Genomic DNA, 12,826 nt, shown 5'->3' on the forward strand with positions numbered 1-12,826 from the left:
CGCTTATACTGATTAAATTGAAATAAAGTGAAAGTCGTTCGTGAGATACAAATACAAAAATACATAATTAAAATTCTTTATTTTTGTAAATTACACGGTAAAGCAAAAAATAGCTTGTGTTGGTAGCCTCCGTTGTTCCTTAGGTAACATAAGGTAAGTATAAACCCATATAATTCTAGTTATTAATGTTATTAACATCAAGTCAATAAACAGTTGTACAAACAAACAATTAAATTAAAATATGCAATAAAAGCCAAAGATTACATAAATTTAGGTATTTATAGTTCGTTTTTTTTTGCATTAGAAAGAAGGTAAAGTGTGACCTTGACGTGTCTTTTATTACTCACTTTTGAAAAATAAGTCACAGCAAATATGTAACGATTATAAATCAAAATATGATTATTTACATTATTTTGCTTTTTTTTTAATACTATGTCGGTGGCAAACAAGCATACGGCCCACGTGATGGTAAGCAGTCTCCGTAGCCTATGTACGCCTGCAACTGCAGAGGAGTCACATGCGCGTTGCCGAACCTAGCATCCCCCCCCCCCTCTCCCTCGTTGAGCTCTGGCAACCTTACAGCTTTCATAAATAATACTTATAAACTATTTTTTAAAGCGGTTTGCAATAATTTTCAATAAAAAGACACGTCAAGATTGTTTACCTTTTTTCTAATGCTAAAAATGAACTATAATTGAGATAATCTTTAAACTTAATTTAAACAAAATTGTAATAGTGGTCGATTAACAATCTAACAAAAACACAACAGAGGGCCTACCGCGAACCACGTTTGACGTGTTACCTCTCTGTCGCACTTGTAAATTCGTACGTAAGTGTGACAGGGTGGCAACACGTCGAAGTTGGTTCGCGGTAAGCCCTCAGGTTTCAGGAGTATCCTGTGTATGTGTGTGTATGAGCATGGTGAATAAAATTCGCGCCAATAACCAGGATCATCACGACCAGGAGGTCGATGAAGGTCGTGTCAAAACCACCTCGTAACCATAATAAGTTGTTAATCTGAATCTGACTCTAGGATATCATCGTTAAGTACGGGAACGGGATTGCCACTAACCGTGAATGGCCCGATGTACTTACGTGATGTTGGAAACCGCTGGGTTTTAGAGATACATCTGTCAATTCACCTTACACGTACTTATTGTTAGCATTAACGATCACGGAGCATAGCCGCGGATGGACAGACAGACAGACAGATGAACATTGCGAAACTATAAGGGTTCCTAGTTTATGGAACCCTATAAATGCACGTTTAGACCGTGCGCTAGAATAAATAGGTAAGCTTTGACCCATGAGAACGTTTTGAAAGCTTAAACTTAAGTTTCTGTGCGCTTTTCAGAAAACCGTAGCAGGTAAGGCAAGTTGTAGTGCCTATTCAATGCTATTCGTATTCAAAACCTTTGAGTAAGGAATATTAACACCAGTTGCAGTATTAGTTGCAACCACAATTTATGGACTCATCAACGACACGTCATTCCCAAATTATATGACTGCGGTCAGTCTCAACTCCGTCAAACTTTTCATACTGTTAGTATGGTTTGATGAAGTTAAGACGCAGGCATAAATCTGGAGAATGACCTAACTACTCATGCAAGTTCCTATATAATAATGAAATTTTGCTAACATTTTAACGGTGTCAGTCTGGTTGGTGCAAGTTTCACAATGCCCAAGTACTATCCTGAATAAGCTACTTGCCACTTATCTGACGAATAAAGTTATCGTTGGTGTTTCACAATCTTAAATGTTATATTAGTTATAAATGTTATATGTAGTCTAATTGTCTTTAATAAGTATTCGATATAGTTTTCTGGTGTCACACATCACACAAGTCGTGTCACAAAAAAAAAAATTAATTACGTTGATCCACGTAAAACTTGATTTCCGTTCCGGTATTGCAACAATGCTTTATTGGTTATTTATTCAAATGTTACTCAACCTTTTTCCTGTAAGGAGGAAAATTCATTGCGACGAAACTTACTGGATTTGCTATCTGGTTTTGGTACCTATTGCTTTAATTTATTTTTGGGAGTAACTAGAGATCCGTACTCCGTGTGCTTTTTTGTGGCAGCAGGTATTTAAAAATAAATTAAATTAAATATCATTCATCATCAGGCAACAAAGGCATGGGCCTCATGTCTATTGAGACATACGTAACATACTAACATACATGCAATAATAAATCAAATATCTTAAAAGCAAAAAATTATATCGGCGACTTTGTTTTCCATGCCCGGAACCGCCGAAATACCGCAACTCTCGTCCAGAAGTCCGCGCTCGCCATGGTTTCGAGCAGCGGCCGCGGGACACGCACTACGAACGAGCTGAAGTGCACGTAATGCCGCGTTCGCAGCGGGCATACTTTCAGCTCGTAAGGGATCTTCTTGCGAACATATTCCACCACATCGTTAAGTGTGTCTAAGTCTAGCGAATGTGCGGGTGTGCATGTATGTTTACTGTACGCTTTATGCGAACCTTGAAGGAGCTAGAAGCTTTAGCGCCTGTTACACGGTGCGATAACTTACATGTTACTAATATTCGATACATTGCTAATGAGTACAACATTTTTTGCTGTAGTTAATTATTATTGCTCACAGAAATGACATATACGTTTTAAACACACCTAGGACAAATCTTCTTCTTCTTCCTCGCGTTGCCCCGGCATTTTGCCACGGCTCATGGGAGCCTGGAGTCCACTTGACAAATAATCCCAAGATTTAGCGTAGGCACTAGTTTTTACGAAAGCGACTGCCATCTGCCCTTCCAACCCAGAGGGTAAACTAGGCCTTGCTGGAATTAGTCCAGTTTCCGCACGATGTTTTCCATCACCGAAAAGCGACTGGTAAATATCAAATGATATTTCATACATAAGTTCCGAAAAACTCATTGGTACGAGCTGGGGTTTGAACCCGGGTTAGTATCATATGGTCAAAAACGTAGGTCATCTACAGCGTCAACTCACCTAAAAATCATTTGGGTAAATTTGCAGATAGTCTCAAACGTAAGCGGTCCATGAAGCAACTCGTCACAAAATGATTTTGTCTACTGTCGTATTATCAAATCGTCTTACATGCATATATTAAGTTAATCGAGTCGTCCTTAAATCGGGTAAAAAATATTTTTGATTAATCTAACTTAGTTTTAATGGAATAACTAAAAGAACAAACTATACCTACTTAAGCGATTATATTGTTTTGTCTTTGGTTACGCAGCAAAACTAATGTTAAGTTTTGCCAAGCCTAATAAAAAATACTAACTTGTAAGTAGTAGGGTTCTAACCCTTAATACTAAATAGGTTTCAAATGCATTAAGTTAATATTATCTTACTTGTTTCTGTGCACCTCTTTACAATTTAAGTATAATCTAATGTTATTAGTTTAAGCTGTTTAAAGATTGTACTATTTAATAATAATATTAAGTATTTTCAGATATTTAAGAGAGTTAGAATATCTGATATTTGCTATACCTTATTCAGGGCCCCATGTGATACCATATGATATGTATAAGAACTAAATATGTACCATGTTTTGCAAGAAATAAATACTGAAATACTGAAATGTCTCTGTTGAGCCCTATGGTTGACGGGTAGAGAATGCCTTTAGACACTAAGTCCGCCATTTGTACACTTTTTTGTGCAATAAAGTTTAAATACTGTAACGTTGTACGTATACGTATAACGTACATGTTTTAATTAAGTACAAGTTTTAATTATATTATCTTCCCAACTTTAAATAATATATATATATATAAATAATTACTTGTGTTAAACGACTTGTACGAATTAAATTTAAGACGAATTGCTTTATCGATCAATTACTTTTTAACCTATTTGTGAATTGGTCTAGATGCTCCTAAGGGAAGTGACTAGTTACATATTGGACAAACCACCACCGGGTTGATTTTAGACGAGTTATAGGCCGCTTACGTTTTAGACTGTCTGCCAATTTGCCCAAATGATTTTTAAGTGAGTAGACCCTTTTCACGACCTGCATTTTTGACCATATGATACTAACCCTGAACCCGCACGCTCTTACCGCTAGGCTTAGGACAAATCAGTGACTTAGGACAAATCTAAACTCGTTATGATAGAGACCTAACTTATCCAATCCTATCTTACCAAAATAGGCAATATCCTATATTAGCGCACCGGAAAACTAGCCGTACAATTTGACCTTTTCTTCAAAGGAAAAAATCACAGTAAAAGATAAGATGTCATCATGCTGACAGCCAATTTTCTACAATCGTTTTTGTATCTGCCAAAAGGGTCAACGGTCCAATAAAGGGCTAATATGCGAAGGAAAACCAATTTTTCATTATCCGTTTGGTTTTGACATTGAACCGTGTTTAAGAGGAAAAGGGGCGATCGCTTCTCCATAAAAATGTAGTCCCCATTTACCTCTGAGAATTACCAGAGATTCTCTGGAATTTGAAATTATGGAAAATATTTTTACATAATTTGATGTTTATTAACAATAGTGCCTAAGATAGTAATGTACAAGTGTTTTATTCGTTCCCTTTTATTTATATTATAAAAATCTTAAATATATTAAAAAGGAAATTATCCGATAAGACTTAAATAAAGCGAATGCATAAATAAAATTATTTTAAATATTGTACTTACATAAAAGGACTCTAAATTTTGCCTCCTAGGCAGGGTGCCCATCACGCAGGCGGCATTACCACGCTGAGGTGCGATGGCCAATTTTTTTATACAAAACAAGTCGGTGGCAAACAAGCATACAGCCCGCCTGATGGTAAGCAGTCTTCGTAACCGGGCGTTTTCACAAAAAGTTGTTGGGCCGAAAAAGTCATGTCCCATGACTTTGTTAGCCATTTTCATGAATTTTACCTAAATTTATGTTGAATGATGAAGACTATATTAACAAACAACTTATAGACTGTTTACTAGCCCTTAAAAAATGTAATTTGCTCTGTACAATTTTAAATTAAACCAAATAAAGTAAAAAGAGTGGTCTAATTTTGACGTGTCCCATACCAACCATGCCAAGATCGGAGTAAGAAAAATAATACAATTTCAAGACTATTTGAAAGTAACGGGTATTTTACTTATAAAGTATAACCCAAACTACAATTTTAAACCTTAAAACGCAGCAGTGTGGTTCAAATTTAATTAAAAACCACAGGTTTTGTCTTGTCCTGCGAAATAGCGTTTAGCGGAATTCCCATACTACGCCACCGCATTTTTATTACCTTGGCAACAATAAAGCAAAGCAATACGAAGTTATTTTCGATTATAGCAACATTTCAAGCCTGTATCAGCCGCGATTTTGTTGAAAATGACAGCAGTTCGTACGCAATATGTGAAAAAAGCGGTCGCGTGGCTCTTAGTCAAAAAAAGGAGTTCCACCTAAGCAACTGATTTTGATAAGGTAAGATAATTCTTTACTTAAAACTTTTTAGCGTGTTATTAACCGTTTTAATCAAGATTCAGAATAAAGAGTGATATTCATTGTAAATCTGATACTTTATTTGCAATTATATTATAATGTCGCGAAGTCGTGGATACGTTACCTCCATTACGCCACTAAAGCGTTAATGGAAGTAAAAAGTGACGTAATGGAACTCTAAGGCTCGTTTCATAAAGAAGCTATTGCTGGGTACCTACATATGTAGACACTGTACGTTATTTAAATCAGAATGTGACAGTACGATAAACTGGTTTGAAAATCTACAATAGTAATACTTACATATAAATAGTTCATTCAATTGCAAATGCAATATTATTATTTTTTTATTTATCTATATTTTCGTTTGTAAAGGTCGTCGTTAATAATAGTACATTGTGAAACATGGGGCGTAAGTTAAATATTGCAAACTAGAGAATAGTTAAAAGGCGACGGCTTGCCGGAGCGATTTAAAGACTTGAGTTTGCGATATTTTTACGCCCCGAGTTACACACAATGTTTTTCATCGTCAGCCTGTTTGCTTGCTAATCTGCCAGTCTTGGTTTGATTACGTATTTATTTGTGATGGCTTCTAAACTGCTAAACTAATACCACCTGTGAGAGACACGCTTATTAATTATTTTAATGGTTCTTGTGCACGAAACAATGGGCTGCATCGATCTCTGGGAGTATTTCTTTTTAATAGATCGCGAAAAAACAGGCAAATTTGTTAAGTTTTGGCTAATGCCGCTTCTATAATTCTTTAGACTAACCAAAATACCTATTTTAACTTTTATATTGCTTTACATTGTACCTTTAGTGTAAGCCAAGATAAATAAGGAAAGACCATCTTTGGATATTTTCTATTTAGAATATTTTCAGGAATCGCCTTTCGACGTCTGCCACATACTCTATACTTATAGTAAAAAATTAACAAAAAGAAATTAAGAAAAACAAGTTCATCAAGTAATTCATGCTAAATAATCGAAAACTTTTTGATTAATTTGTAAGTTTTGGTCTGAGGGTGAGATATATAAAGATTTTGTATTAAAAGTATACTTATTTAGGGTTATTATATGATGGCCATTAATTAATATATCAAGAATAATTTACACTCAGGCCAAATCTGATAGCTAAAAGCTTAACCTGATTCTTTGGTAGAATATACCTATTCTTATCATAATGGTGATCTTAATTTCAAATTATTTTTATAATTTATATATATCATGACTGTTATGATCTCAATGATCTGTCTCTGTAGTATTAACTAGAAATAAAGTGCAAAAAGCCTAGCAATGTGAATATTACCTTATAGTTCCTAAACGCCATTTTGTGTTCCAGTCTACGCCACTGGTCAATTGTGTCCTTTTATGGCTGTGATTCATTTTCTAAGATATTGTACAATATATTAACGATACTGAAATGATAACTTGTTAAAAGACATTGTACTTAATTAGCTCTCAAAGATGGATAAAACTTTTTTTCAATTTTAAGTATTTGTCAAGCTGTGGGCATTAATATATAGTGAAAAGTACTGAAAAGTAGCGTTAAGGAAAGATTTTTGTTAAAAATGACTGGTTTTGTTAACATTTTTAAACGATTTTCTTTTTTTTTGTGAAGAATTTTTTGTTTATGTTTGATTAATACAGTGTATTATGCTTTTAAACTTTCTAGTTTTTTTAAAATCCATTGCTAAATCAGTGACGTAATGGAACCTCTTCCCACCAAACATGAAGTATAATTGAGATTATTTACTTGAATTGTAATTATATCTTAATAAATTTAATAGTTTTAAGCTGTTCATACAATAAACTATCAAATTAGCTACAATTGAAAATAATTTAAAATATTTTCAAAAGTGGAATTGCTATACGTCACCAACAACTTTTTGTGAAACCGCCCAACCAACGTATGCCTGCAACTCCAGAGGAGTTACATGCGCGTAGCCGACCCTAACACTCCGCACCCTCGTTGAGCTCTGACCTTACTCACCGGCAGGAACACAACTCTTTAAGTAGTGTCTAGTGTTATTTGGCTGCAGTTTTCTGTAAGGTGGAGGTACTTCCCCAGTTGGGCTCTGCTTTAGATCTGGAATGACATCCGCTGTGTTGTGCCCTACGACACAAAGCGAGATGACATTCACAATGCCCATACCTCTTACATAATATTTGCGCGCTATCTTTATTTGAAAACCCCATGCTATAGTCCCTTGATAATCACTCGGCAACAGATGTTCATAATCAGAATATTCTGGAACTCTTAACTTAGGTTCCTTACTAGCACTCTATCTATCGTTAGAGTGTACGGCGAGCAGTAGTATGCAGCTGTGAGCATCATTGTAAGTTTTATGCATAAACCATTAATTATTGCGTGTCCAGTTCAATAACGGCTTCAGGATGTTGTTGGGGCTACCACGCTTTTGCAGTGCCTCAGGCATGTTTGCGCAAGCACGAATGGACGATTTTCATGCAATTATGAGAAAAAGAATCGCCTCTCAAATGCATCGCTTGCGGGGTAGCACCAACAGCTTGCTGGTAGATATAGCGGAGAGATGGGACTGTCCATTTTTTTGTCACTGGGCGTCAGCTCATCGTCCTGTGTACCAAGACCCCAAATGAAGCCGTGAGACCTAGGTTAAGATGTACTAACACTAGTATTGTAAGTCTGTATATAACTAACAATCTATGGGCAAATTGGCCTGAAATAAAGAAATAAATTAAATTAAAATTAATAAGCGATATAAAAACATATATTACCTCGGGGTTTTGAACTAAACAAGTCAGATCTCTAAAATAAAATAAATAAAATGTAAAAAATTAAACTGTCTTTGCAAGCAGCCATAAATAAGGATTCATTTCTGGTTCTGATTTAACAATTTGTGTTCTGGTCTTATTTTGACACGACCTTGAACATCACTCACGCTGATAGATACATGCGAAATGAAGTGAAATTCGTATCTGAGATGCGGGACGATGACCCATATGGTCGTAGAAAACCAGTTCAAAACCATGAAAAATTGATAAATTGGAATCGACCTATGCTTTTTCGAAGCGTTTCTAAGAGCTTCCGAATTGTGGCCAATGTTCTCTATAATTATTTTTATTTTGATGGGTTGTAAATGTTTTCAATTTTTTTGACATTTTACACAAATTGACTAACAGGTTTAGGGTACTCTAATAACAATAAATATAATAAATAAGGAGTTAGCAAAGCGCCTTATAGAGGTGACCAGAGGGCTGGCCTGTATTTAGCCCAGCGGATAAGCATTGCTATCCTGAGGGGCAATGCAGCCAGCCTTCTGGGAACCCTACCAAGCGGTCTCGACTTGGGACAATTTTTTTATTTATAAGTTTTTCATTTAAGTGTTTAATTGTGTTTCCACCTATTTGTGTTGAAATAAATGTTATTTAAGTTATAAATAAATACTTAAATACAAAGAAAACACCCATAACTCAAAAACAAATATCCGTGCTCATCACACAAATAAATAGCCTTACCGGGATTTGAACCCAGAACTATCGGCTTCATAGGCAGGGTAAGTAAGTAAATATTCTTTATTGCACCAACAATTTTACATTTTACGTACATGTAAAACTACAAATGAATTTTAAAGGAAAATAGAACCAGGGTAACTACCCACTAGGCCAGATCGGTTGTCTGTCACTTAAGATTGCTCTCTCAGATTTAATATTTCCTCGACAAACGTACGAGCACTTTAATAAAAAAGCTAAAGCCAACAAATCCTTTCGATTCCGTACAAGGATTTCACGCAAGACAGATTTTTCTTGTTTCTCTTTTGAGTACTGTTTGAACGAGGTTTGAACAGCTCCTTTGTCAGTGAAAATTGCGTCATAACAGCCGTAACAGCTATTGGACAATTTTGAATTTGGAATGTATTGCGCGAGAATACAGTAAACAATCGAATGGCTGCAATGGCGGTTATGAGTGTTGGGGTAGAATCCCGGATTTCATTTCGCGTTATACTCGTAGTAGTTTTAGTAAAAAAAGGATTTCGAGATCCATTGAGCACGCCATGTTCGAGATCAAGCTTCAAGACACAGTGAGGAATGGTGAGATCCGACGCCGTATCAACCGCCGTTGACAGGCGCAATCGGTTGCGTCGCTCAAGGGGAGGTAAAAGATGCTATGGTTATCTGACGGATTAATTTGCCTATATTCCTACTGTAGAGTTGCTTTATATTTTGTACTTCTTTCCAATTTTTAGTGTATTTTCGCCATTCCTTTTTGTGTAATACGAGTACATGTTTTTTCTATAAATTATGTATGTATTTATATCCTTTGCTTTTTAGTACCTTGTTCTACATTTTCCTGCATTTGTCACCCTCTTTTCACCCTCTACTGTCATCTACTCAAAGTTTAACTGGAAGAGATCCCTCAAAGGGATAAGTTCGCCTTTGTATTCTTACTAATTGTATGTTTATTTGAATATGTATTTTTATACAATAAAGAGTTTACTACCACTACTACTAAAATGGAGCTGGGCGGAGCATGTTGTCTTGCAGAGTGATGGTAGGTGGACCAAAAATGTTAACGGAATGGTGGCCGCTTTCAGACAAGGAGCGCCTAGCGTCCGTTGGGACGTTAGGTGGACAACATGCGGAGGATTGTGGGTCACTTCTGGATGAGATTAGCTCAGAACGGGACAAGTGGCTTACTCGAAGAGAGGCCTAAGCTCAGCATCTTCCCCGCGTTGTCCCGGCATTTTGCCACGGCTCATGGGAGATCTGACCTTCCAACCCAGAAGGTAAACTTAAAGCCCTTATTGGGATTAGTCCGGTTTCCTCACGATGCTTTCCTTCACCAAAAAGCGACTGGTGAATATCAAATGATATTTCCTACATAAGTCCCGAAAACCTCATTGGTACGAGCCGGAGTTTGAACCCGCGATCTCCGCGGATTGCAAGTCGCATGCTCTTACCGCTAGGCCTCCTGTACGAGATCTCTAAATGAATATCGAACAATGTCTTAAAATATAGTCTCAAAACATCAACTGACAAACATTTTTGACGATTACATTGACATCGTCGTTACAGTGATATACAAGAGAGAAATAGCTTGAATTGATTCGATTAATTCAATAAGGATTTGGTTTGAATCGGAATTACTTTCACTTTAATCTCAGACATCTATGTGAAAAGCAAATCCGAGTGCAGGAACAGAAATCTTCATAGAGTGGCCTGCTACAATTTACATATTTTATACTTCTTGCTTTTCGGTGAAGGAAAACATCGTGAGGAAACCTGCAATACATCTGCGAAGAAATTCAAAGGTGTATGTGAAGTCCCCAATCCGCATCGGGCTAGCGTGGGGACTATAGCCCGAGCCCTCTCGCACATGAGAGGAGGACTGTGCCCAGCAGTGGGACGTATATAGGCTGAATTATTATTATTATTATTATATACTTCTTGTAATTTTGAACATGAGTTCTCTATTTTGAATACAAATTTGTCAATAATATTTAAAATATTTGTCTATTTTGTCAACATTATATTTTAATCAGCACTAATTGTTGATTCATAATAATTTCAGGAAGCATACTCTGTGACTCAATATAAACTGTAATATTGACATATACTATGCATAATGTTAAGTAATTAAATTGAATCTTCTTTTATTGCATCTGGAACACCTACTGACATGACATAATTTTTTTTAAGTCCGCTACCTAAAGGTTGCCTGGAAGAAATCGCTTTTTAGCGATAAGACCGCCTGTTGTTTACCTCTTCTTTATGTGTTGTATTAATTGTATTGTTTCTGTATTGAGGTGTGCAATAAAGAGTATTTGTATTGTATTGAATTTACGTAATTAATTTGTGTGTATTGGAATTATATTAATTATTTAACTGTTTGTAACGACAAACCATGTAATGCACATATTACTTTATCGTGAATAAATGAAATGAAATGAAATCACGATTGTAACTTATACAAAATATATAGAAAATAAGTGGAAACAAAACAGAAAAATTTGAACCTAAATCAGTAGGTACATAAATCATTGTTGGGGGGAGAAGGTTTAACTCGTCGTTAGGCTTAGAGATTATTAGAATAAACAGCCTGTTTTTATACTTACATACATAAACACACATATCCACTAAAGAATCAGTGCCTACAAAAAACGTTTAATTCAAAAGTTTACACAAACCACCCCATTCCTTCCTCTGTGCCGTCAGCAATACGAAATCTTTCTCATTTTAATTTCTCCAAAGGAAAGAAAGAATGCTATCACTAAACCCAAATTAATTAATGTGCTTTCAAAGTACTCTTTTTGTTGCTTTCCCAATGGCTTTTACGCTCGTTTCGACTTTGACTTTGTACCCTAGTTAGCGATGTTGTTCAGAATGTATATTGACAGTGGAGGAGTCCAAGTTTTCGCCGAAGGGTGTTGTGTTTTAGAATTTCCGGGGTAAATACCTACAGAACAGGACGTCAAACAGTTTTTCAGCGGATAGGCTACAAGGAGACTCTTATGTGTAGTGCGTACATATAACCCAATAACCACATCAACCCAGTATTTTGTGAGCGGGCAGTTGGCCGATCGCCTCGACTACCGCTCACAAAATACTGGGATGATGTGGTTATTGGGAGGGACAAATAGGGTAAGACTATATATCGCTCCCGATACCTACTAAATGAAGTTTCCTGCAGATATATAGTTCATAAGACTAACATAGATTTTTTGAATAGATTGTGTGAAAGAGGATATGAGAAAGAAAGGAGTGAGTGCTGAGGTGACGAAAGATAGAGGAGAATGGAAGAGAAGAACATGTTGTGCCGACCCCACATAACGTGGGATAAGGGCAGGAGGAAGAAGAGAAGACTAACATAGATTTTTTAAGAAGCTAAATTACTAACCAATATTTATGGATTATGGTCCGAAATAAACATTTTTTTTTATATAACAGCTAAACAAACAACTAAATATCAAGATAATAGCTAAACATTAATATAAGTTATTTCATGGTACAGTAATGGTCACATTCTGGCTCTAAATAATTGCAGCAACGGGAAATGGGCATAACATCGCGGATTTCGCCCTCGTAAGGCCTAAGGTATAAAAGTGATGATAAGCAGTCTCCGTAGCCTATGGACGCCTGCAACTCCAGAGGAGTTACATGCGCGTTGTCGACCCTAACACTCCGCACTCTCGTGGAACTCTGGTAACCTTACTCACCGGCAGGAACACAACACTATGAGTAGGGTCTAGTGTTATTTGGCTACGGTTTTCATTAAGGTGGAAGTACTTCCCCAGTTGATTTGAGTTATTCACTCCAATAGCGTCACTGTATCCATAAATGCTTGTAGTAGCTTCTTTGGTTCAGACAGACAATAGGTATAATAGCTAGTAGGTCAAGTAATTTATAACTTTGATCGCATTCAACTTTACA

Source organism: Cydia pomonella, chromosome 7, assembly GCF_033807575.1.
Source record: "Cydia pomonella isolate Wapato2018A chromosome 7, ilCydPomo1, whole genome shotgun sequence".
Classification (NCBI taxonomy): domain Eukaryota; kingdom Metazoa; phylum Arthropoda; class Insecta; order Lepidoptera; family Tortricidae; genus Cydia; species Cydia pomonella.